The sequence below is a fragment of the Saccostrea cucullata genome, unplaced genomic scaffold (genome assembly GCF_032062105.1).
Source record: "Saccostrea cucullata isolate Sc308-1 unplaced genomic scaffold, CSIRO_AGI_Scuc_v1 ctg12761, whole genome shotgun sequence".
Taxonomy (NCBI): Eukaryota; Metazoa; Mollusca; class Bivalvia; order Ostreida; family Ostreidae; genus Saccostrea; species Saccostrea cuccullata.
In genome coordinates, this window is record NW_026931854.1 from 7,115 (window position 1) to 18,803 (window position 11,689).

General features: G+C 31.6%; 1 long non-coding RNA gene across 1 annotated transcript; it reads right to left on the bottom strand.

The window, feature by feature from the left end:
- Positions 1–3,962: 3,962 nt before the first annotated feature.
- On the bottom strand, positions 3,963–11,474 carry LOC134233688 (uncharacterized). Its single transcript, XR_009985046.1, has 3 exons — positions 11,170–11,474; positions 9,064–9,139; positions 3,963–4,410 (listed from the first exon to the last, which is right to left on the bottom strand). It is a non-coding gene; the product is annotated as an uncharacterized LOC134233688 (long non-coding RNA).
- Between the last annotated feature and the right edge of the window lie 215 nt (positions 11,475–11,689).

The following is an 11,689-nucleotide window of genomic DNA, read 5'->3' on the forward strand; positions in this document are numbered from 1 at the left end:
AAATGGTCTAAAAATTATAAATGAAAACAGTTGAAACCATAATTTCTTATATATACACCTGAAACATTAATAATTATTGAACCAAAAAAATATCGCTTTTTAATTTACTGACTCCATTGCCATTCCCGTGTCTACTTGTAATATTTTGAATAAAAAAAAAAATTAAAAAACCAAATTAAAGTCAACCTCCTATGGACATTCAAATGGTGATGTTTATCAAACATGCTTTTCAATTAAAAGCAAAATAATAGTTGTAATGTGTAATCTACACAGATTATGTTTATTTTTAACTGAATTTCGGTTCAAAATTTTAAAAAGTTCATTACTCAATTTAGACGCTGCAAAGCTTGTTAGTTTTTAAAAGATACTCTTTCTAAAAGAACAAGCTAATTCAGAGAATTCGTGTCCCCCGCTTAGGGAAAAAGTCGGCCCCCCTGACTGAATTTGTAGAATTATTAAATGTATACATGTATACTGAAGGAAATAAAATACATGTATGTCAATATGCATATAAAGATTTGATTGCTTATTCTTTATTATGTGTATAGAAGATTTTTTTATATGGAATATTTATCACACTATAATGATGATTTTATAACCTCATAAATTTTTCATTTCACATGCTGAATACTATCATTTAGTAAAAAAAAAGTATTTAAAAAAGAAAAAAAGAAAGGATCGACCGAGATTCGATCCCGTGTCCTCTCACATTTGAAGCGAGAGACATAACCACTAGACCGAGGAATCGCTTAACGCGGCGTGAAGTATAGGCAGAACTGAAGTCACATGCATGTATATATTCATGTTTTTCATGTTCGGTATTCTCAAAATTTTACATAATCCATGGTGTTTGATTTATTTAGCCTTTATTAAACAGTTCTTATAGATGTAATAAGAACATAAAGTCCGCCGAGAACCTGTTTGATACGCAATAACTCTCCTCATGCCCCTGCGCTAAAAATAGCGACAATTAATACTATAAATACTAATAAAACAAACGGGGCGGGCACTTTGAGAGGGGCGAGAGACGTCCTAGGGAGTTTTGGTATAAAATTACATTGCATAAGCTCAAAATCTTCTTGAAATATCGCCCGGAAATGATAGTATTACACACAGACAGAATGTATAAATTTACGACCTTGAACTTTGACCTTTTGACCTCAAAATCAATAGGGGTCCTCAATAGGCCACAGGGAGTTGTTATGTAAAATTTCATTGCAATAGCTCAAATGGTTCTAGAGATATCGTGTGGAAACGAAAGTGTTTTCACAGACAGAATTTGCTTATTTATGACCTTGACCTTTGACCTTTTGACCTCAAAATCAATAGGGGTCTTCTTTAGTCCATAGGGAGTTGCTATGCTAAATTTCATTTCAAAAGCTCAAAGGGTTCTCGAGAGGAAACGAAAGCGTTACAGACAGACAGAAAGACGGACGGACACACATTTGGTTATATATTGGGTACATCAAGTCCAAGTCCTATTGGATACTGCTTATTGGATACAAAAAAAGTGTACACACGAGAGAGCATTATTTGGGTAGTTACTGTTCAAATCTTATTGGATATTAATCCTCGTGTCCGTATTTTATTGGGTTTTTTCTTATTGTTTTTTATTCATTCCAAATTTATTATATATTTAATATTTGCTGGTAAATTCAGACAAGACTGAAAACCTTTGGTTTTGAACCCATATTTTTGTCAATTTCTGTGATATAGCTCTTTTATTGTAACACCTAACTAATTTGTTCTTAGCAATAAGGATATACACCTGTATATTTCAAAATATCTAATATTAAAATATATGAATACCTAAGTGCAAAAAAAAAAAAAAAAAACTTAATTGTGCAAACACAACTCAACACATCTCAGACTCTGTTCAACCTTTCTTGAATAACAAAGATAAGTATTTCAGGAGAAACCTTTTTGAGTCATGACCAATTAATAATAAGCAAATGCCCATTACATGTTGGGCAGAATGAAGGTATCCAACAGGCATTGGACAGGTGTCCAATACCTGTTGGGTTGTATTTTGACGAAGGGATTAAACTACCCAAGAACAATTGAACATGTGTACATTGTCCAATTCTATTTGGGTTTCTTGAATCTCCTCATCAAAATACAACCCAACAGGTAATGGACACATGTCCAACTCCTCTTGGATATCTACATCCCACCCAACAGGAAATGGATACTTGTCCAATTCTTTTTGGGTTTCTTGAATCTCCTCATCAAAATACAACCCAACAGGTAATGGACATCTGTCCAACTCCTCTTGGATATCTACATCCCACCCAACAGGTAATGGACACTTGTCCAATTCTTCTTGGGTTTCTTGAATTGTTTCATAAGAATACCACCCAACAGGTAATGACATCTGTCCAACTCCTCTTAGATATCTACATCCCACCCAACAAGCAATGGACACTTGTCTAATTCTTTGATTTCTTGAATTGCATCATCAAAATACAAACCAACAGGTAATGGACACCTGTCCAACTCCTCTTGGATATCTACATACCACCCAACAGGTAATGGACGCTTGTCCAATTCTTCTTGGGTTTCTTGAATTGTTTCATCAGAATACCACCCAACAGGTAATGGACATCTGTCCAACTTCTCTTGGATATCTACATCCCACCCAACAGGAAATGGATACTTGTCCAATTCTTTGGTTTCTTGAATTGCATCATCAAAATACAACCCAACAGGTAATGGACACCTGTCTAACTCCTCTTGGATATCTACATCTCACCCAACAGGTAATGGACACTTGTCCAATTCTTCTTGGGTTTCTTGAATTGTTTCATCAGAATACCACCCAACAGGTAATGGACATCCGTCCAACTCCTCTTGGATATCTACATACCACCCAACAGGTAATGGACATTTGTCCAATTCTTCTTGGGTTTCTTGAATTGTTTCATCAGAATACCACCCAACAGGTAATGGACATCTGTCCAACTTCTCTTGGATATGAACATCCCACCCAACAAGCAATGGACACTTGTCTAATTCTTTGGTTTCTTGAATTGCATCATCAAAATACAACCCAACAGGTAATGGACACTTGTCCAATTCTTCTTGGGTTTCTTGAATTGTTTCATCAGAATACCACCCAACAGGTAATGGACATCCGTCCAACTCCTCTTGGATATCTACATCCCACCCAACAGGCAATGGACACTTGTCTAATTCTTGGGTTTCTTGAGAATCTCCTCATAAGAATACTACCCAACATGTAATGGACACCTGTCCAATTCTTCTTGGATATCTTCATCCCTTCAATAGTATATAAATTAAAAGTTATTGGACATTCTTCTTGGGTTACTCAAAATTTTTTCATAAGAAAGAAAACCCAATAGGTATTGGACATTGGTTCAACTCGTCTTGGATATTACATCCCAACATTAGAATAAAACCCAACAGGTAATGTTTACTTGTCCAATTCTTCTTGGGTTACTTATACCCTTCATTAAAATTGTCAAATTTGTCTTGGATATTTATACTCTTGCATTAGACTGCAAACCCAATAAGTATGACATTTACCTTTCCTAGTTGAATTCAAATTTATCTGCATAAGCATACATAAGTCCAAAACATATTTAATACTTTAATTCTAACACTCCACATCTCATTCAGTGTACACTTTACAAATGATAGGAAATATATAAGCATTTTGTGCCTAAACTATTTGGCTTTTAAAGAATTTTATAACCAAGTTTGCAAAATTTGAATTTAAATATTGGAACTTGGAGCAAGTCATTACAGGTAGAGCAAGATGCTGAAAACCATATTGATAAATAGATCACACCCTTGATAAAATTTGCCTTCAGTTGCTAAGATTGTGTTGTATTATATGGAAAATTTCTATAATAAAAATACTTCTGAGATGTAAAAGAATGGATTTAATAGTCACCGATGATAAAAGATATTACATGTATCTCATTAATCTGGTTTGGAAATCACAAATTTAGTTTTGAAGCCGAATAAACAGTGTCGCACCCGAAAACTCAGTTACAAGTACAATGAATGAATTTGTTGTATCAAAACTTTAAAATAATTGATGCACTATGTCCAAATCTTTTCGACAAATCGGGATAAAGATGTTAAATCAAATCATCACTGTTATAAGTCTTAGAGCAAGAGAAAAGTCATTACATGCCCAAATTTTACATGTAAGGCTTTGATCCTATATTTCAATAAATGTCAAAATGGTTTTATTTTTGTTTCTCTTCCATTCTTTCTTCTTCAGGGTCTCTCATGGCCTATACTGTATGATACCTCCATTGACCCTGCTCTTTTATATTGCCATATGTTTATCCAGTAGCAGTGGTTATGCTCAGGCAATCTTTGAAATATTCCTCATTTCATGCATCTCCTTCAAATCTGCCTCTGTCCTTTTTATTCATTCTGCAATTAGATAAAGGCATTTCTTTGCCGTATAAAACATGTTTTTCTTGACTACAGTAAGATCACCCTTTATGTTGATCAAACCCAACCAAGAAGTAGAAGTATATTTCTTATTCAGAAATATGTATTGATAAATAAAATGGAAGAAAAACTAAATTCTATCAACTCTTTTTTGTTTCTTCTATGTCTAACTGCATCTTCATGCTACCCCCCATCTGCCATAATTTTATCAAAATGGAATCATCATTCAACACACAAAACGATGTTGCATATTAATTAGACAGTTTGTTAGTTTCTGATTGTTAAGAAGGAGATTTTAAAAAGATAATACACCTAATCCTTGCAAATTTAAGACTTCTAATGTAACACCATCAGTACATTAGGGGTACGTAATCTTCAAAAACATCTCTAAACTTAATGATAAAGCTTTCATATTAGTATTGTTTTAGCCCAATGGTTCTGCTAAAGAGGATTTAAAATTGACCCAAACCTTACTAACTGCTTTGAAATTATATTGATAGGGACAGAGACACACTTGACACTCCATCCCCCCTTCCTGGGGTATGCTTTGCACAAAAGAAGAAGTCTCAATAAGCCATTATCTCGTCAAATTTTAAACTTTCATTAAAAAGCTTAAGAAGTAAATTACATAGTTCTCTTATGTCTGTAGTATATGCTCCAATGTTTAAATTGCAAAAAAGAACATGCGAAGCTGTGTTTTGAAGGTGGGGTCCTTTGATTTTCATGAATATCAAAAGAAATTTGTGACAGGTACCCACCTAAGAACATCGAGCGCCGATTTGTTCAAAGTCTACATCAGAATATAATGTGTATATTACATTTATACAGATTGTGTGAAAATATCTTTGTTGAACAACATTGCGCTCTATGTCCTCTACTAAAAAGTATCATGATTTTGAATCTGTTCGGTGAGTACATTTACATAGGATTAACCTCTTGTTGACCTGCTAAGAAGAGATAATATGTCACGTGATTCCATTCCGCCACAGGTGAATACCTTTGGAAAGCGTGTTTACTATAGAAAGCGACACAATCTGGTAGCTCGTATTTGAAAAGTGCAGACACCAGCTTTCATTTTTTTAAATTAAAAAAAGGTCTCTGTAGACTTCGATGAATATCACTAATATGTTAAACTTTGACGATATTCCGGGATATTTTGCAATTCTCTTGCACGTTTTAAATCGCAATATTCCTGTTCATTGTAAAAATTGAAGCACACGCGTAGATGAACATAAATACACATTTAATCAATTTCTTGCGAAAAAGAAACAAAATATTATAAGCAGAAAATACCGAAGACGTAATAATTTCTTCACATTTAATCACTGTCTAAACAAATAAACTCGCATACTGACTACTTCAATATTCAAAGCAACTTTATACTTTTGTCACGTATTTGGATGCTACCTGCATGCATATAAAATTTTATATAAACTCGGAAAAATTTCTGGGACTGTAATTTATACAGCGGTCCCAGTAAAGTCCCACAAGTCCCAGAAGCGGTTAGCAGAAATATATATACATGTCAGAGAGCAGTAGTAAATTAATTTAATGGGCGGAGGGATAAATGAGATTTCCAATAAACCGATTTTTAAACTATAAAAGGCAGTAGAAATTGATTCAGGAATCCTTACATGTGCTCGAAGGTCATTTATGAACACACATGTACGCGTTAAAAATTGAAATAATTATAATAAAAAATGAGATTTCACATACATGTACATATATGAATTACACTGAACATGAAAATTTAATCAAATTCTTGGGAATAAGTGCACTTATATGGTTGATATTTATTTTTATACAGAAAATTAAACGTGAATTAATTATTTTCCACCAAAATTCATTAGAATTATATGCCAATTTTTATAGGTATTAAAAATGTCTTAAGTAGCAGGCTTTTGGTAAATTTGTATTAATTTTGCCAAGTATTAAATTTTCAGTCGAATGATTATTTTTACTTTTGACAATTTAATTATCGTTAATGGGTTCTATAAAACTCAGTTTTAAGTGTTTTATATTGTGAATTTATAGTGTACATCACCAGAATTTTCAACGACTTATGTTCAAAATTAATTAATCCCGAAAGAAATTTAAACACATTTCATTTGCACAGAACATTTTTTTCGCATTAAATAAATTGAAATTAGGTCAATGTTTACCAGCATGTTCAATGATGTCTAAATTTACCAAAATAACATTATATCGAAAAAGGCGATTCAAGCAATGGGTGTTGATACCATCTTATAAACATTAATCGGCCAGGTAAACACTAGCAACAACAGAATTTTATAATCACAATTCCCGTGTATTTTCATTTTTTAAAAAAATGAATAATGCTATTCTTTTAATAACTTGTTTATTAATTAAAAGATCCGATAATTAATTAATTTCCCAATGATTATTCACAAGTTTATGTCACGGGAGAATGGTAGCATAATTTTATGTTCAAAGAATTCATGTTCATTTAATAAATTGTTGGGTTTTATTTATACATGGAATACTCTTTTTTTTAGCGTGGTCCTTATAAAATGTGTAGCACTTTTATATTTAATTGTAATGAATATTTTTAGATGTACCAATGCAAATTTTGAGTATTACAATTAACATTAAATCATTAAAAAAGGCCCACATGTAAGCTATTTTGTTTTTCTATAAACTTGTAGTTTATTTTTGATAAAAGGCTGAATTCCTTATTTATCAACTTTATTTTTTTTTATTTATTCTAAATACACATTAATTTGTGTCAGTATACAGTCCCTGAAAATATAAATTAACTAAAATAATCTCTACTTAACATTAGAAATCTTGCTTTAAATAATTAAATGCAAAACCATGAATTCAGAATACACAAGGGGTGGATCTCTCATGTCACTCAGAACCTTTCAATTCACAATGAGCGAAAAAATCATATGTCTAATGTTTACATTCCACAACTATGCGCTTTCAAAAATGTCTCCGCCTATTTGCGGTCCCATGCACCACAGAGTTCGAAAGTGGTCCCAAATCAAATTTGGGGACTGCTTTCTGGGACTTGTAAGGCTTTTAGCTGCATGCATATAAAATTTTATATAATTACATTTATTTATAATCATAGAAATATATTATTGCACAAACAAAGTTAAGAAATATATATACATGTCAGGCAGGTAGCATATGACTTGCACATTATTTTCATAGATAAATTTAGCAAAATAAATTGTATGCCTTTACGCTGCTCCAATATGAATAACACACATTAATGTTGAAATTTAATTTTTCAAATAAAAAATGAGTATCTTTTTAACTGCTAATTTTACATTAATCGTTTTTCTTTATCAAATTCATGTTTCTTGTTTTCTTTTTCTCAGCCCCCCCCCCCAACCCCCACCCAAAAGAATACAAAAGAATGGTAGTGTATGTCTGTCTGTATTTACTGTTAATTATTATGCAATCGCTTGTGCTTTTCAAACAATCATATAAAAGAAAATTATTGTAGTGGGTAAAATATCTTGACATTTTATTCAACAATGATAGATTTTTTAAAAATTATTGTGATTAGGGGGATTTTCAAAACCCCGACAAAAATACCACAAGAACTAAAAAAGACTCCTACCTACCCCAAGTTAAGAAGAATACGAATGATGCAAAATAAAATTCAAACGTATTGAAGATTATTATTACCCATCGTATATTGTTTATTATTTCTTATCTCATGCTACAATTCATCGGTTCTTCCTTTATATAATACCTAATTTAAATGTCTCCGCTCATTTGTATGTAATAGAGGAACCGTACTCTGTTCGAAAGAAAACGTTCCGGAATTTGTGTGTTCAGTAGGTGTTGAAAATCGGCTTGTATTTCTTGATATTCCAAGTTATAAATAATGATTGTACAAAATGTTAATTAGAAATACTTTGTTTTACACAATGAAACTAAAAATAATACCGCATCTTCATGTATATTCTGTAAAATAAGGGCAAAAAAGGACCACGCTACTATACTTAAGTGGAAAACTCCTTTAATTAAAATTGACTAAGTTGGATAGAAGTTGAAAATATGAAAAATTACAGTCAAACAGAATATGAATAACTTTCACCACATCAGACATGAAGTAGTGATCCTTAAATAAAATACACCTACAAGATGAAGCTATTTTATTCCTTTGAAGTGATATCTAGTATTGTTTCTTTTCCTGTATGCCACCTATATCAGAACAATATGTTATACATGTATTAACATAACCTTTGACCGAATAGTACCACGGTATTTACTTTAAAATTAATTAAGTGCTGGAACCAACCCTCAGATGCCCTTAATTCAAATGATTCAAAACTGGCAAAGGTAAAGGGCATCTGAAGAATATAAAATAAAATGATAGTACAAACAAGCAAACAGTGTGCATGAAAATGTTGGCAAACACTAGAAAAAATACTAAGGTACTTTCTCAAACTCAACATGAATACTAAAAAGGTTTTATGTAGCTGTATTGCACATACCAAAAGCTTTCCTGCCGTTAAAGGTTGGTTGCCTAGTAGTTATGTAGTATGTACAAGTTTTTCCCTCTATTTCTTCTAATTTAAGAAGCGAAAATGTCTCTAAAAATCTTATGGTTGGCATGAAGTATTCCTGATCATTTTACTGATTACTTACAATTGTCCTATTTCTGAGGGTCATCTTCTGATGAGTGTGTTCTCTGCAATGTTCACAATTGAAGTTCCTGTTTGACCTGTTACATATTGAAAATCCTCAATGAACATGATTATGGTTTTAATTTCCATTGCAATTATTGATTACTTTTATAAAAAAAAATCTAAACCAATTTATTGTAATACAATACTTAGGAAAATATTTATGTAATATCAATGGAAAAAAAGGAAACATTATCTCCAGTTATCCTAAAATCACAAGTAAGCATTAATCATATAAATTCACATACGTAAACCCATTAGCTTTTTGTGCTATTAAATCATAGTCATCGCTGTGCAATAAAGGAAATCAAGTACTAATCCACAGCTTGGTGGCAATAAAGTTACTATCCCCGAGTAAAAAGTGACAAGCCCAAATATAGAGGCAAAAATTAAAAAGTAACATTGAAAAAAAGTTCATCGTGAAAAAAGTCAGGGTATTAACTACAGATGATTCTTTTTAAAATTAAAGTTTAATTTAATTTTCGCTAGTAAAATTTAATCATATATAAATTAATGATTTAAAAAAATGAAAAAAAAAAGATTTTAAATATTCCTTTTCTGGTCATTCACTAGTTTGTCTAATTAAAACGAATCAAAAATCATTTTGTTTTCATCTTGAATCATTTAAAGCCATATATGGCGTATGTACAATGAAAATTATTAGACTGAAATTATAAAAACTTATTATTTGTATCATTAATTTATATAAACATGATAAAGATAGAAATTTTCCGTAAATTACAAAATCTAAGTCAATTGCGTTATAAAGATATCAAAATTTAATTTGGATTCTCAAAATTTTCTCCGACTTGGAAGAAAATACAAAAGATTTAAATAACACATTACAGAGAAGATAAAATCGTATTATTAGATGAAACGAGGTGTTCTCCGTGCTCCGAATTGTATGAAAAGCTTTAATTTAAATGTATTAACTATATTTCTTTACTTAATTTTGTATTTTTCAAAAATATATTTTTTGATCAGTTACGCCATATATGGCTTTAAATAAAAAAAAGCGCAACATAATTGCATGACACTTATCATTGAGCTGATTGAGTAAATGTATATAATTTAATAATGAGATATCTGTGAGGCATATATGTACATGCAAATATTGCTATATTAAACAAAGAAAAGGGGGGAAATTCAAATTAGGAAAAAAAAGATCGTTTTTAAGGAAAATCAGTCTGGTAGTACTGCAAATTTAATGCAGTTGTGGAGATTTATGGATAATAGGAGCATGCTGTCTGGAATATTTCCATATAGGGAATTTAATAGCAAAAAGGAGTGAAAATACCGGTGGTGCTTTTCATGCATTACATGTGTATTTTAAAATTCCTAATAGCCCAAGGGGATTCCTCAGTGCAGAAAACCACTAGCCCCATCCTCAAAAATGGAAGCCCCGGGTGTAGCGCGATGCTAATTACACACCCATCATGTGAAATAGTTATAGTAGCCCTATATCAATTTCAGTATTGTTTTAAATTAATTGAAAAAAATACCAAAAACAATAATTTTAAAAAAAAATCAAAATAAAGCAGACACTCAAAATCAAAGACAGAAAGAAGCACTGTTTTGACTGAACGTTTTTCAGTAATACAATGAATCTCTTACATATCAGATGAGATAAACTTACATACAATTATTTAGTTGTTGTCAATTATCCCATTTATCATCATCTCAGCTCACTTTGCGATTGTAATACTGTCTACATGAACCGATAATTTACAGCTGATTTATGAACACACGATTGTTAAAATTTTCATTTCCCTTTCCAATATACATTGTCAGAACATACTTAGTTGGTTATGATATAAAATTAAATAATTAACACTTTCGATTTATTAAAGATTATCTAACAATATACGATCATTTACTAAATACTTCTCGCCCTCAAGAGAGTTAAAAAGACAGAGAAAATTCAAAATACATACAAGTGCAACTTAGGATTAATTGTTCCGATATATCTATTTTAATTTTGTGCACAATTGTTTTCAAAATTACATTAAAATCAATTTTCCTTAAACAAGAACCCAGCAATAGATAAATATTAATCGAATAAACTTACCTTTTCTCTTGTCAATCAGACAATCTTGTTGACATTAAGTGTTTCTTAGTCGCCATATTTTTTTTCCATGAAAACAAACGTTGTTATGATCAGGATCAACGGAAGTTGATTTTCGGAACTCTCGAGAATTTAGAGTTCCGAATGTAAAACTGAAACACAAAACACGGTGCGTCCGTGAAAGCAACTTTTTTGGACACTTTTTTGGACAAATCGTCGTGTCCAAGTTTTGTTGGGTACTAACCTGCAAATACCCAATTAGGGTGTTTTAAGCATATTCAGCGACACTTCTTATTGGGTATACCCAATAAGCAAAAAGTACCCAATAAGTACAATCTTGGCATGAAAAATACCCAATAAATGCACTCTCGTAAACACGGACAAACCCAAATTAATATATCCAATATTTGTCATATTATTGATTTTATTATGCCTCTAGTTTTACTCATATGATACCTAGTTCTTTGTAACCCGGCTATGTACAGTGTACCTAACTTTACCCAAACCGCAGTTTGGATTTTTT